This window comes from Phyllobates terribilis, unplaced genomic scaffold (genome assembly GCF_046119375.1).
Source record: "Phyllobates terribilis strain yellow unplaced genomic scaffold, ASM4611937v1 Scaffold_1__5_contigs__length_1240528914, whole genome shotgun sequence".
Classification (NCBI taxonomy): Eukaryota; Metazoa; Chordata; class Amphibia; order Anura; family Dendrobatidae; genus Phyllobates; species Phyllobates terribilis.
In genome coordinates this window covers 333808798-333820271 of record NW_027362761.1, presented here as the reverse complement: position 1 = coordinate 333820271, position 11474 = coordinate 333808798, and the positions used below count along the sequence as shown (strand labels likewise).

At 43.4% G+C, this 11474-nt stretch overlaps 1 long non-coding RNA gene across 1 annotated transcript; it reads left to right on the top strand.

The window, feature by feature from the left end:
* Positions 1 to 803: 803 nt before the first annotated feature.
* Positions 804 to 9329, top strand: LOC141167179 (uncharacterized). Its single transcript, XR_012251409.1, has 5 exons — positions 804 to 898; positions 978 to 1048; positions 1992 to 2020; positions 6640 to 6768; positions 8635 to 9329. It is a non-coding gene; the product is annotated as an uncharacterized lncRNA (long non-coding RNA).
* Positions 9330 to 11474: the final 2145 nt, after the last annotated feature.

Below are 11474 nucleotides of genomic sequence, written 5' to 3'. Positions count from 1 at the left end.
ACTTTGTGGTATACCTGATCCAGTGCCCCTGTGGTCTGGCTTATGTCGGTGAAACAACACAACCAGTAAAATACAGGATATCCAAGCATAATTCCATAATCAGATGTAAGAAATAACTTCTTCCATTATCAAAGGACTTTGTCACCAAGAGACACAGCGTATCACAACTTAAATTCCAGGTAATGGATCAAGTGCTCCCTCCGAGGAGTGGTGGCAACCACGTGTGCTTATTGAAGAAAAGGGAAGCCTTCTGGATACACAAACTACAAACCCTTACTCCTAAGGGGCTAAACAGGGATTATGACCTGTTATCCTTTATGTAAATGGGTTAAGGACTTATATATCGTATATGTTATTTGCATGAATATTGGTACTGTATTTGTATATTTTCCACAGCAATACTAATATTATTATATTGCTTTTCAGAAATGATCTCCCTGCATGTTCCTCTCTTTGGGCACCAACTAACCTATATCCAAGAATAATTGCACCATCAGGCTTCTCCTATAGCTCTCTCCAGATTCACCTCAGTCTCTGATGTGTCCTAGTTCACTTCTGTTCACTGTGGAACGCATAACTGACATGCTGGTACGCACACCACTGCAACTTATGCTCACTTCCTGTAGTTGGATCGCATATCTGTGCTGCTGTGGAACGCATATCGCTTCCTGTAACTGCCCCAGCCACTCAGCAGCTGAGCTCCATTTGACGTCACTTCCTGTGAAGTCTTCGACAACACGCTATCACCGCTCTCTCCTTCTCCTAATTGGTTCACTGCATTCTTTTGGCCCCGCCCTCTACCTATTTACATCTCTCTACCACTCCCTCTGTCATGGCAACTCCTGGACAAGCGGTGGATGCTGCGTTCCTTGCCTTTCTGTTTCACTCTCTGGATGGGGTATGCATATTTCTCACTATTGGGCTGGCTTTTCTTTAGCTGCTCTGGCTGGGACTCTTACAATTGCCTATTTCCATAGGCATTTACCTTTCTAACCTGGACACTGCGTCCCTATTTCTTCTGCACACCTTCTACTCCCCAAACAGTCTGGTAGGTCATATCTACTACACTCTAAAGTATATACATATATATAAATTGTATTTTCCAGGGTTGTACTTTGATTTTGGATGTCATATGAGCTTATAATTAATTTTTTTCACAATACTGCATGACAATGCTTGTGTTTTATTTTAAGTATTCTAATGTATGTAGTTTTGTTATCTTTTTCTATATCACAGCACATGCTGATGAACATTTGTCTCCCCTTTGCTGAACTAAAATTAAAATTCCTTATTTAAATTACTCATTTGGACAGCCAAGTCTTGTTTACTATTTGTATTGGCATCTGACATGAAGCCCTGGTTAGAAATGGAGAGGCATCTTTAAGATAACCCCCATTTCTAACCCCATAGTCAAAATGTAAGTAAAAACACCAAACACCCAGAATAAAGTAATTGATTTGAAATAATGACACAGTCCTTTATTTATGATTCTTAATTAACTAAAAACAATTATACTTACTTATTGCCTAATTCAATAAAGCCCATGTCTCCTGTAACAAATATAAAATAATAAAGTAACATAATACTCACCTGTCCAACATGATGAAATAATCCAGATTGTCCCATGGCTATCGGATCATTGATAGAACAGTCACTTCAGCAGTCACCAGTGCTGGTGCTGTAAGTGAGGTCACAGGAGTTCATCAGCTGATGAACTCGTGTGACCCCTCTCACGGCAGCTCATCGCGATACACTGCAGGGGTGATGATGCTCCTGTCAGTGTATCGCCAGCTGATAGAGAGAGCAGCCACATCTCCAGATGTGGCTGTTCTATCAATGATCTGATCGCAATGGCACCATCTGGATTACGTGGACTACGCCGGATAGGTGAGGATTATGGTGATTTATTATTTTTTTTTATTAAAGGTGACACGAGCATCAGGGAGTAGGCATTAAGGTGAGCATATGGTGTTTTTTTTTCTTTTTTGCAGGAGACAAGGCCATCGGTGATTAGGTGTAGGTGAGTATAATTAGGTTTTTTTTTACATTTAAATAATTATTTATTCATTTTAACTTTTTTTTTTTTTTTACTTTCACTGCACAAGCGCCGGCTGATGAGAGACTACTCCTCTCATCAGTGGTGCTTGAACTCACTGTTAACATAGGCTTTATGATTCTAGAAGTCCCACTACCGAACAGTTTTATCAAAATGTGTATGAGCCCCTCCTTTATATGTAATACAGGGTGTATAGGAGTCCCTTTTCCTTCTGATTTTTGGACATTCTTGCATTGTCCGCATAGGTTTTGTGAGTTTCAGAGTAGTGTTGAGCCACCCCCGTAGTGTTCGAGTTCGGTTCGGTTCGTCGAACACCCATATGTTCGCCGAACTGTTCGTCGAACACCTTCGAACACCGTTAAAACCAATGGCAGGCAAACAAAAACACATAGAAACACATAGAAAACACTTCAAAGGTGTCCAAAAGCTGACAAACTGCTCAGAAGACACAACTAACACATGGAAAAGTGCCAAGTACATATAGTCATGCGAAAAGAAAAGAGGTGGAGGAGTAAAAGGAGGGGGAGACACAGATATAGGCATGTCATGCCCTTCTAAAACCAAAAAAGTGCGAAGCCGACACGGCCAGTCCGTTCCTGCACGTGCGACCTCCGTGTCTCCGGGTTTGTGCCAGAGCTGCGGTGGACCCTGACGGCCAGCAACCCTCTCCCAATACTGGTGCCTGTCCGCTGGTGGGTCGAGCGAGCCCCTCTGCGGTGGAGGCAGGTCTAATCTTTTTCATTTAAATTGTCTCTCTAATTTGAATGAGTACACTTTAATTCCTTTTACAAGGATCTATTGGAGGGCAAGTCTCATACCAGCAGCCGTGGTAATTCCAGCTCCAGTAGCGTCCACTAAAGCTGCTGCAGTTTAAAAGCTTTTATAAGGATCGAGCTTGGCGGTCCACTGCAAGGCGTCCTACCGCTAGTCCCAGCCCCTGTGCCTCCCCGATGCTCTTCACTGAGTGTCCTGGGGGCCCGAACCTTTCCTTTTAAAAAATTAAGTGTCCAAACTACAGCTGGTGTAGCTTGCTTAACAGCTGGGTTAATCCGTTGACTAGCATACACTGCTACTAGGCCCAAAGTATTGCTTGGGCTAGATGCAGTTAAAAATTTGTAATTAGATACTCTCGTTGGATGCTGAGAAAGCATTCCATAGAGTCTCCTGGCATGCCATATATTATTCTCTTAAAAAGCTTGGGGTAGGGGACCCTTTTATAGCCAAAATCATGGCCCTGTATCGCAATCCGTCAGCTAGGCTGAAGATAAATGGAACATTATCATCACCTTTCATAATCACCAATGGGACAAGGCCGGGATGTCCTCTGTCCCGTCTCTTATACATCCTAGTGATGGAGCACCTGCTCTCATCAATACATGATAACCCCAATATTAGGGGGATTGAGGTGGGAAGCACCGAGTACAAGTGCTCTGCATTTGCTGATGTCCTAGTATATATCACTCAACCACATATAGCCATCACTGCTGCTATGGCTGAAATAGATAACTTTGGTACATGGTCAAATTTTAAAATCAATGCAGCGAAGTCTGAGACCCTCGATGTCTCCCTCCCCAAATCCATACAGGATTCCATCCAGTCCAACTTTCCCTTTGCCTGGCCCTCACAGGGTACCAAATACTTAGGAATTTGTATTCATAGAGACCTCTCCCGTCTATTTCATCTTAATTTTGGGCCCTTTATTGAACAACTCCATAGAGATCTTACTTCTTGGACGGTGAAGGATTTTTCCTCGTTCGGTAGAACAATTATATTAAAAATGAACGTCCTACCTAAACTCTTATACCTTTTCCAAACCATTCCCGTGGTAATTCCCTCAAATTTTTGGAAAAGACTACGCAGTAGCTTTTGCAGATTTATCTGGGCAAGTGGGCGTCCACGCATTCAGGGGGACGTTCTGATCAGACACAAATAAAAGGGGGGCCTTAGCCTTCCGGATTGTAGAAGATATTACTTGGCAGCAGTACACGCTAGAATCCTGGACTTCTTCCATCATTCGGAGGGGAAATTGTGGGTCAAAATAGCTCAATCCATTTGTCCTAAAGCTCTTACCACTCTCCCATGGTGCGCCCATTTAATTGTCCCCTCTCTTGGCCTCATGTCATATAGTACTTATGCCACTGCTTTGGCTTTGAGATCCCAAAAAAAAGCTTATCCTCAATCGTCCCCCAGGGCCCCTTGCTCCCGATTTCAGATAATCCAGATTTCCCACCTGGACTATCTGCAAATGGGTTTCTCAGTTCAAATAAATCCCATCCGATATTATTTTCTCATGTCATCTCCGATACTTCGCTGCTCCCCCTCAATGACTTGTTACAGGGAAGAGCCACGTCCCCGAAGGCTAATTTTGAATATAGCCAGTTACAACACTTCTATTCAACTGTGAAGAAGCGCACACATCTTCATAGAGATCTCACAAACTATGAAAAATTGAGCCTATCATTGTCACCCCCTACACACTCCATCTCCCTACTGTATAATCTCCTCATTGCCCAGGTAACTGACAATAGGCCAGGATTCTGCGGTGCATGGGAAAGGGAACTGGGGAAGTCCTTCTCTGACTCACAATGGGATAAATGTTTCTTCCTAACACATAAAACCTCAATAGGGTCCAAAGCTCAGGAAACCTCCTTCAAAATTATCTCTAGATGGTACCGGGTACCAGCATTCCTTCATAGATGGTATCCACTGGTCTCAGATAGATGTTGGAGATGTGGGGAGGGGGAAGGGACAATGTCACACATATGGTGGGCATGCCCTATAATAAATGCATTTTGGGCAAAGGTGGTTCCCATGATTGAGAAAATAACTGGTTTGACTATCCCTAATAAGACAGAAACCCTCCTTTTATTAATGTTACCAATAAGTAAACGTAGTTAGAAAAGGTCATCAATAGGCTACCTAATACAGGCGGCTTAGAATGTCATTCCACGACACTGGAAAAGCTGAGACCCACCCACTGTGGAGGAATGGTTTGCGGAGATCTCCCTCCTTAATAGGATGGAGCATCTGATTGCCATCTCACCGGCTGATGTTGATAGATACTGTGTGATTTTGAGGGATTGGATTGATTTGCGAAACTCTGACGCCTACCATCTAGCCCCCAACTAAAGTTATCCGTGCTGTCGTCACAACAATGATCATAATCGCACTCTATTGATTGGTGATCTGCCGTGGTCCGCTCCCTCTCTCCCTATCCTTCATATGGAAAAATACATGCTTGATCTGGATATTGATGGAAAACCCTCCCTGTACCCCCCAATGTACTGTCGTTATGCATAGATTTATAGTTATACTACCCCTTTTACTAAGTATATTGTATTTTCTTGTACTTTTTCAACAAAAAAAACAAAAAACTTGAATTTGAAAAAAAAAATTGTAATTAGAACTACAGGCGGTGGCTACTTCGCTGACTAGCAGACACTGAAGCTTTGGAGCAGACCTCTGATTCCCAGGCTATAGTATGAGTAAACAGCTCTTCAGACTCAACCATCTGTGTTACCCCAAGCCATAGTGTATGTAGTTTCTTACGGTTAAAAGGGGGGGGGGGAGACCCGACCCACCTGGAATTGATGATGGCAACGTCATGTAAAACACAGCAAGGGGACTCCATAAAGAGTCTCCATTTTCTCACAAAATTGTGGCACAGACACCACTTAAGTGGCATCAATTGTCCCAGAGTTGCTTAAAATGGTTGAGGTGATTTTCCAAAATCCTCAAGCTTTTAGTATCCCCAGAATGACACAGGTGGGGCAGATCGTGGTTGTCCCGGCCGGCTAGGCTGCATTGTAGCACAGTGAGCTTCGCACTGCAACTTATGCTTCATATCCATGTGACGGTACATGCATCAAGTACTCAAACTATGGATTTGTTGGCCTCTACTTAGGTTTTGGTGACAAATGTTACAGATAACACGAGTTGGGTCATCCTTATCGATCAGAAAAAATGCACAGGCTATGCAAGATTTAGAGCCCATGCGACTCTGCTACTAGCAATACTATCAAATGATTGGCTGGGTTAGATGCAGAGTGTCTGGGTTTGGTTGGGGGTCCCCACGGTCTGCCTAGGCTAGATGCAGTTAAAAATTATTATTAGATACACAGGGGTGCAGCTTGCTTCGCAGCTGGGCTAATATGCCCAAAGTATTAGTAGACTCTATACTAAATAAGGAATGATTCACTGGGCCATGGCGATTGGTGGATGATTATAGGAGAAAGCTCCTTAATAGAGAAAGTTGGTGGATTTATACTTTAAATACACGTGTACCAGCGGGTTTAAACATCAGACATGATTTGACGTATCATTATGAATGATCATTTATAGATTATTATTATATATATGTTCCTTTTTTCTTCTTTTCTTTTTCTTTTGGATTATTTACATTTATATGCATTGTTTCTATGCTATACGATTTTAAAATGGTATGTGTTTAAATTTCTGATTAACTCAGCCTTGAACAGGTGCATAGCAGGACATGACATATAAATACCACTTCCTTGCTGTTTTTTTGCTGTGCAATGATTAAGAACCTTGAGTTCGAAACGCGTTTGCTGTTTTTCTTCAAGGTGGACTTTTAAAATATTTTTTGTATGACCCAATAAAAAGTGGATTTTAGAAGATTTGTTCAGCTGGATCTTCCTGGTTCCTCATGTTCGTCTGGTAGCACTCCTGGCTCCGTGCTGTTGATCTTCTAGGTGGGTGAGCTGATTTTTTCCTTTCTTTTTCTGCCATGTGGCGATTGGTCATCCACTTTCGCTGCCCCTTACTCACCGAATTCACAAACATCTCCCGTCGGTTTGGAGTCCCATTATGCCCAACCAACAACATAGGCCCCACAACAAAAAAAAATCGTTCTTAGGCATCGAAATCGACACCACAGCAAGGTTGTTTCGCCTCCCATGGGAAAAAATACCAAAACATTACACCTGATCTAGGTTTTTTGCGCAGTATAGAAAGTAACACTACAGCAGATGCAAGTATTACTAGGTCTCCTCGTGTTTGCGAGCCGGGTGATGCCAGTCGGAAGGGTTTTTTCTCTTCATTTATCGCCCGTAACAAAAGGGGCATCTAAACCGAGTCATACAATCAGAATCAGTAGGCAGCTACGGGCGGACTTAGAGGTGTGGAAAACCTTCTTATAATCATTCAGCGGTCACACGTTATTTATGTCAGCAGAACAGTCTAACATTCAACTAAGATTATTCACCGGGGCAGCAGAATCAGGCGGATATGCACAATACTAAATAACCAATGGTGCTCAAGCTTATGGCCTCCGTATTGGGCAGAACAAGTGCTGACAAAAAAACAGACAGTCCTGGAACTGTTTCCAATAGTGGTAGTAATAGAAATATGGGGCGCGCGCCTGGCTAACAAAAATATACTCTTCATAACAAAAAACACCAGCCTAGTGCACTTCATTAATAATATGGCATCATCGTCTCTCCCAGTGCTAGGCCTACTATGCCGGCTAGCATTCCTGTGCCTAAAACACAATGTATGGGTCCGCGCTAGCCACGATGCTGAGGGGTCTAAAGCTGCTGCCAATGCTTTATCACAATTCAATTGGCAGATTTTCACAGAGCTCCTCCCCAACGCCCACTAATCGGGCAACAGTTGCCCAGCCTCCATATGGGATCTAGTGTAGAATAGTTGATGCCATTAATCAGAGCGTCAGTTGCCCCGTCGATGTGGCAAGCATACGGTAAGGCATGGGAACAGTGGACACGACTAGTGGCAGGCAGATGGGTTGACCAATGTGATCAAGCCAGATTACAAGTCACCATAGAATTTCTCCACCAGCTAATGATGAGGGGCATATCAGGGGTGTCAGCGCAGCGGTGGCTGACCGGAGTAGCATTTCACTTCCAACTACTGAATTGGGGTCATGTGATAAAGAGAGTCATCATCAGACAATCCATAAAAGGGTGGAAAAGGGGTCAGCCAAGTCAGGAGTGTAGACGTCCCATCCCGTGTCACTAAAACTGATTTCTCACATCATATCCCTAACACCATTAACATGATACTCACAATTCGAAGCAACACTACTGTCTACTGTATTTGCGATCGCCTTCTTTGGGGCGCTATGCATAAGCAATTTAGTCCCTCAATCCAAAATTAACACCAGTGGAGGCTTAGTACACCAGGACGTAGTCATAGCCAAAAATGCAATACGTCTACGCATACGCAAATCGAAAACGGTTCCAGCGGGCAGGGGCACTTGGGTACTTCTACAACCCACAAATGGTACGCTGAGTCGGGTAACAATAGTAAAAACATATATAACCATCAGATCACAAAGTAATTTCTTCCTATCACACATTGATGGAACGCCATTATCAAGATACCTGTTCCAAGCTATATTTAATAAATGCATAACATCAGCAGGGAACCACCCCAAAGATTATGGGACACACTCATTCCACATAGCCGCGGCCACAGAAGCAGCAAGAGCAGGACTGTCACAAACGGAAGTTCAGAGGATAGGGAGATGGCGATCCACGTGTTTGGCGAGATACATAAGACCGGACTTGTTATCCTAACGTGGTTTGTTTCTTTTACAGGTGACGCTAAGCCAACAGTGTGGGTGATAGGCCACTTGTATATATATTGGGCAGAAAAAAGGGCAAAAGTCCGCCCAGGCGGGAGGAAATTAGAGTTTCATAACACATATTTGAACTGGAGAGGCATTAGAGGCCTGCAATGGCCACAGGTACTAATGGAGGTAATCAAGGTAGGGAGAGAGGCAAGAGGTCCGGTCATCTTAGTTATACAGGCCGGGAGAAATGACCTAGGTTATCACAAGAGCGCATAACTAATGGCAATAATGAAACTAGACACTGAGCGCTTCAGAGAATTTTTCACAAAAATAGTCAGAGATTGTGCCGAGCGCAGAATGGCAAGGTGCCCGAGACATGACGGCCATCGAACGGACAAGGTGGCTAATAAATATTTGGATGCCAAAATTTATAAGAGACAGAGGCGGACAACTGGAAGGAGATAAAGCAGGCCTCATACGGCCCGACTGTGTTCACTTAATGGATTTTGCACTGGACATATTCCTGTCAGTACTCCAGGACGGAGTGGAACAAGCGTTAAGAGTGATGGATGGGAACAGAGTCCTGCATACGAGAACGCAGGATCCTCCGTGGCCTGGAAATAGAAAGGACATGTTGGAGAGTTACACTTGTTGGCCAACTTGCCGTTGTGGAGACTGGAGACACAGGTCATGCTGCAACAAGCTGAATTATTTTAGAAATAAAATGCCTTTCTAATGTAATGAGTATAAACAGTTAATAAAGCTGTGACCGATCCTCACCCATCCAGTTGTAAGAGTTACATGATTGTATTGTCAATGAAAGGGGGGCGGTAGGGGGCTGATCGTCTGGGTTTGGTTGGGGGTCACCACTGTCTGTCTAGGCTAGATGCAGTTAAAAATCATTATTAGATACACAGGTGGTGCAGCTTGCTTCACAGTTGGGTTACTACACTGACTAGCAGACACTGAAGCTTTGGAGCAGACCTCTGAGTAAACAGCTGTTCAAACTCAACCATCTGTGTTACCCCCAGCCATAGTGTATGTAGTTTCTTACAGTTAAAAGGGGGGGGGGGAGACCCAACCCATCTGTAATTGACGATGCCAACGTCACGTAAAACACAGCAAGGGGACTCCAAAAAGAGTCTCAATTTTCTCCATAAATTTGGGGCACAGACACCACTCAAGTGGCATCAATTGCCCCAGAGTTGCTTAAAACTGTTGATGAGGTGATTTTAACAAATTCTCAAGCTTTTACTCACCCCAGGATGACACAGGGGTAGAAAAGTCCTTGCGGATCCATGATTTGTTCATCTTTATGAACGTGAGTCTGTCTACATTGTCAGTGGACAGCCGCGTGCGCTTATCTGTCAGCATACCACCAGCAGCGCTGAACACACATTCAGAGAGAACAAAAATTATTATTAATTTGAAAGCTGGTGGAGCTTAGTATAGATGGCCTAATAGAATGAGTACCACACACTGCTACTATGCCCAAAATTATTTTACAGGCAAGATGCAGCTAAAAATTATTAGTAATTTGAAAGCTGATTGAGCTTAGTATAGATGGCCTAATAGAATGAGTACCACACACTGCTAATATGCCCAAAAGGTTTTACTTGGCTAGGTGCAGTAAAAAATGTGTATTACATACACAGGTGGTGTAGCTTGTCACACAGATAGGCTACTCCACTGACTAACACACACTGCGAGAGGCCCAAAAGGATTTGCTTAGCTAGATTTAGCCAAATGCTGTGAAAAACACTTGCACAGCGCTAAAACAGACCTGCCTGGCAAAAAGTGATAGGAACTGATGTAACCTAGCCCTCAAAAGGGCTGGAATTACAACTAGTCACTACTCTCAACCTATCTGTCTATTTAAGAGCACAGACCTGCCTGATAAAAAGTGCTAGGAACTGCTGTAACCTAGCCCTCAAAAGGGCTGCAATTACAAACTAGTCCCTACTCCCTAAACCTTTCTGTCTATTTAAGAGAAAATTCGCTTGCAATTCACAGTTACACAATATAGCGCTAACAGCAGCAGCAGTGCCGTCTAACACTCAGCTGCAGCAGTGAGAAAATGGTGGCGACGGGGAAAATGGCTGGGTCTTATAGGGCAAGGACATGTGACATACACTGCCAATGACACATGCCCTTGCTTGTGTGAAAAAAAGCACTTCGCTCCGTGTGTGCACTGTTGATAGGCTGACAGACCGCACCTCCCCACTGTAAATGCGGGAAAGAGAAAAAAAATGGAGATCTTCATTATTTATGCAGAGATCCATCCCCTGCCCCTCCCCCTGCCCACTCTACACTGAAACTATCTATTAACATTGATTATCAGCATTACTGTGAAAAAATCCAGTTACGATTTGGGTGCACGAACAGTAATCGAACATAACCTCGAACAGCCGGATTTTTTTCAAATCGTTCGGGTTCGTCGAACGGCTCGAACACCGCCCAAAACAGCTCGAATTTGAAATTGGCGAACAGTTCGATTCGAACACCGCTCATCTCTATTTCAGAATACCTCCTTCAGCAAAACAGAACAATGAAAAATTAATGTAGCAAGAAGGAATTACATTTTAAAATTGGCAGATGCAATTTAGAAATCATTTTAGCTTAATATTTAAGTAGGTTGTCCATTACCCTAGCTCAGTAATTGTTTTTGCCATCAGTGGTTACGGATAATACTCTAAAGATCCCCATATACCCTTTCTGCTAATTTAATTATGTTTTATCCCTTTCTGCTCTGCTTCCAATGCCCTGGCATCAGTTATGCTATCACATTTATCAATTCCTCTTCAGAATCCACTGCTCTGACTACATTTCCCATCATTCCTTTTGCTGTGCTACAGCCCAATGGTG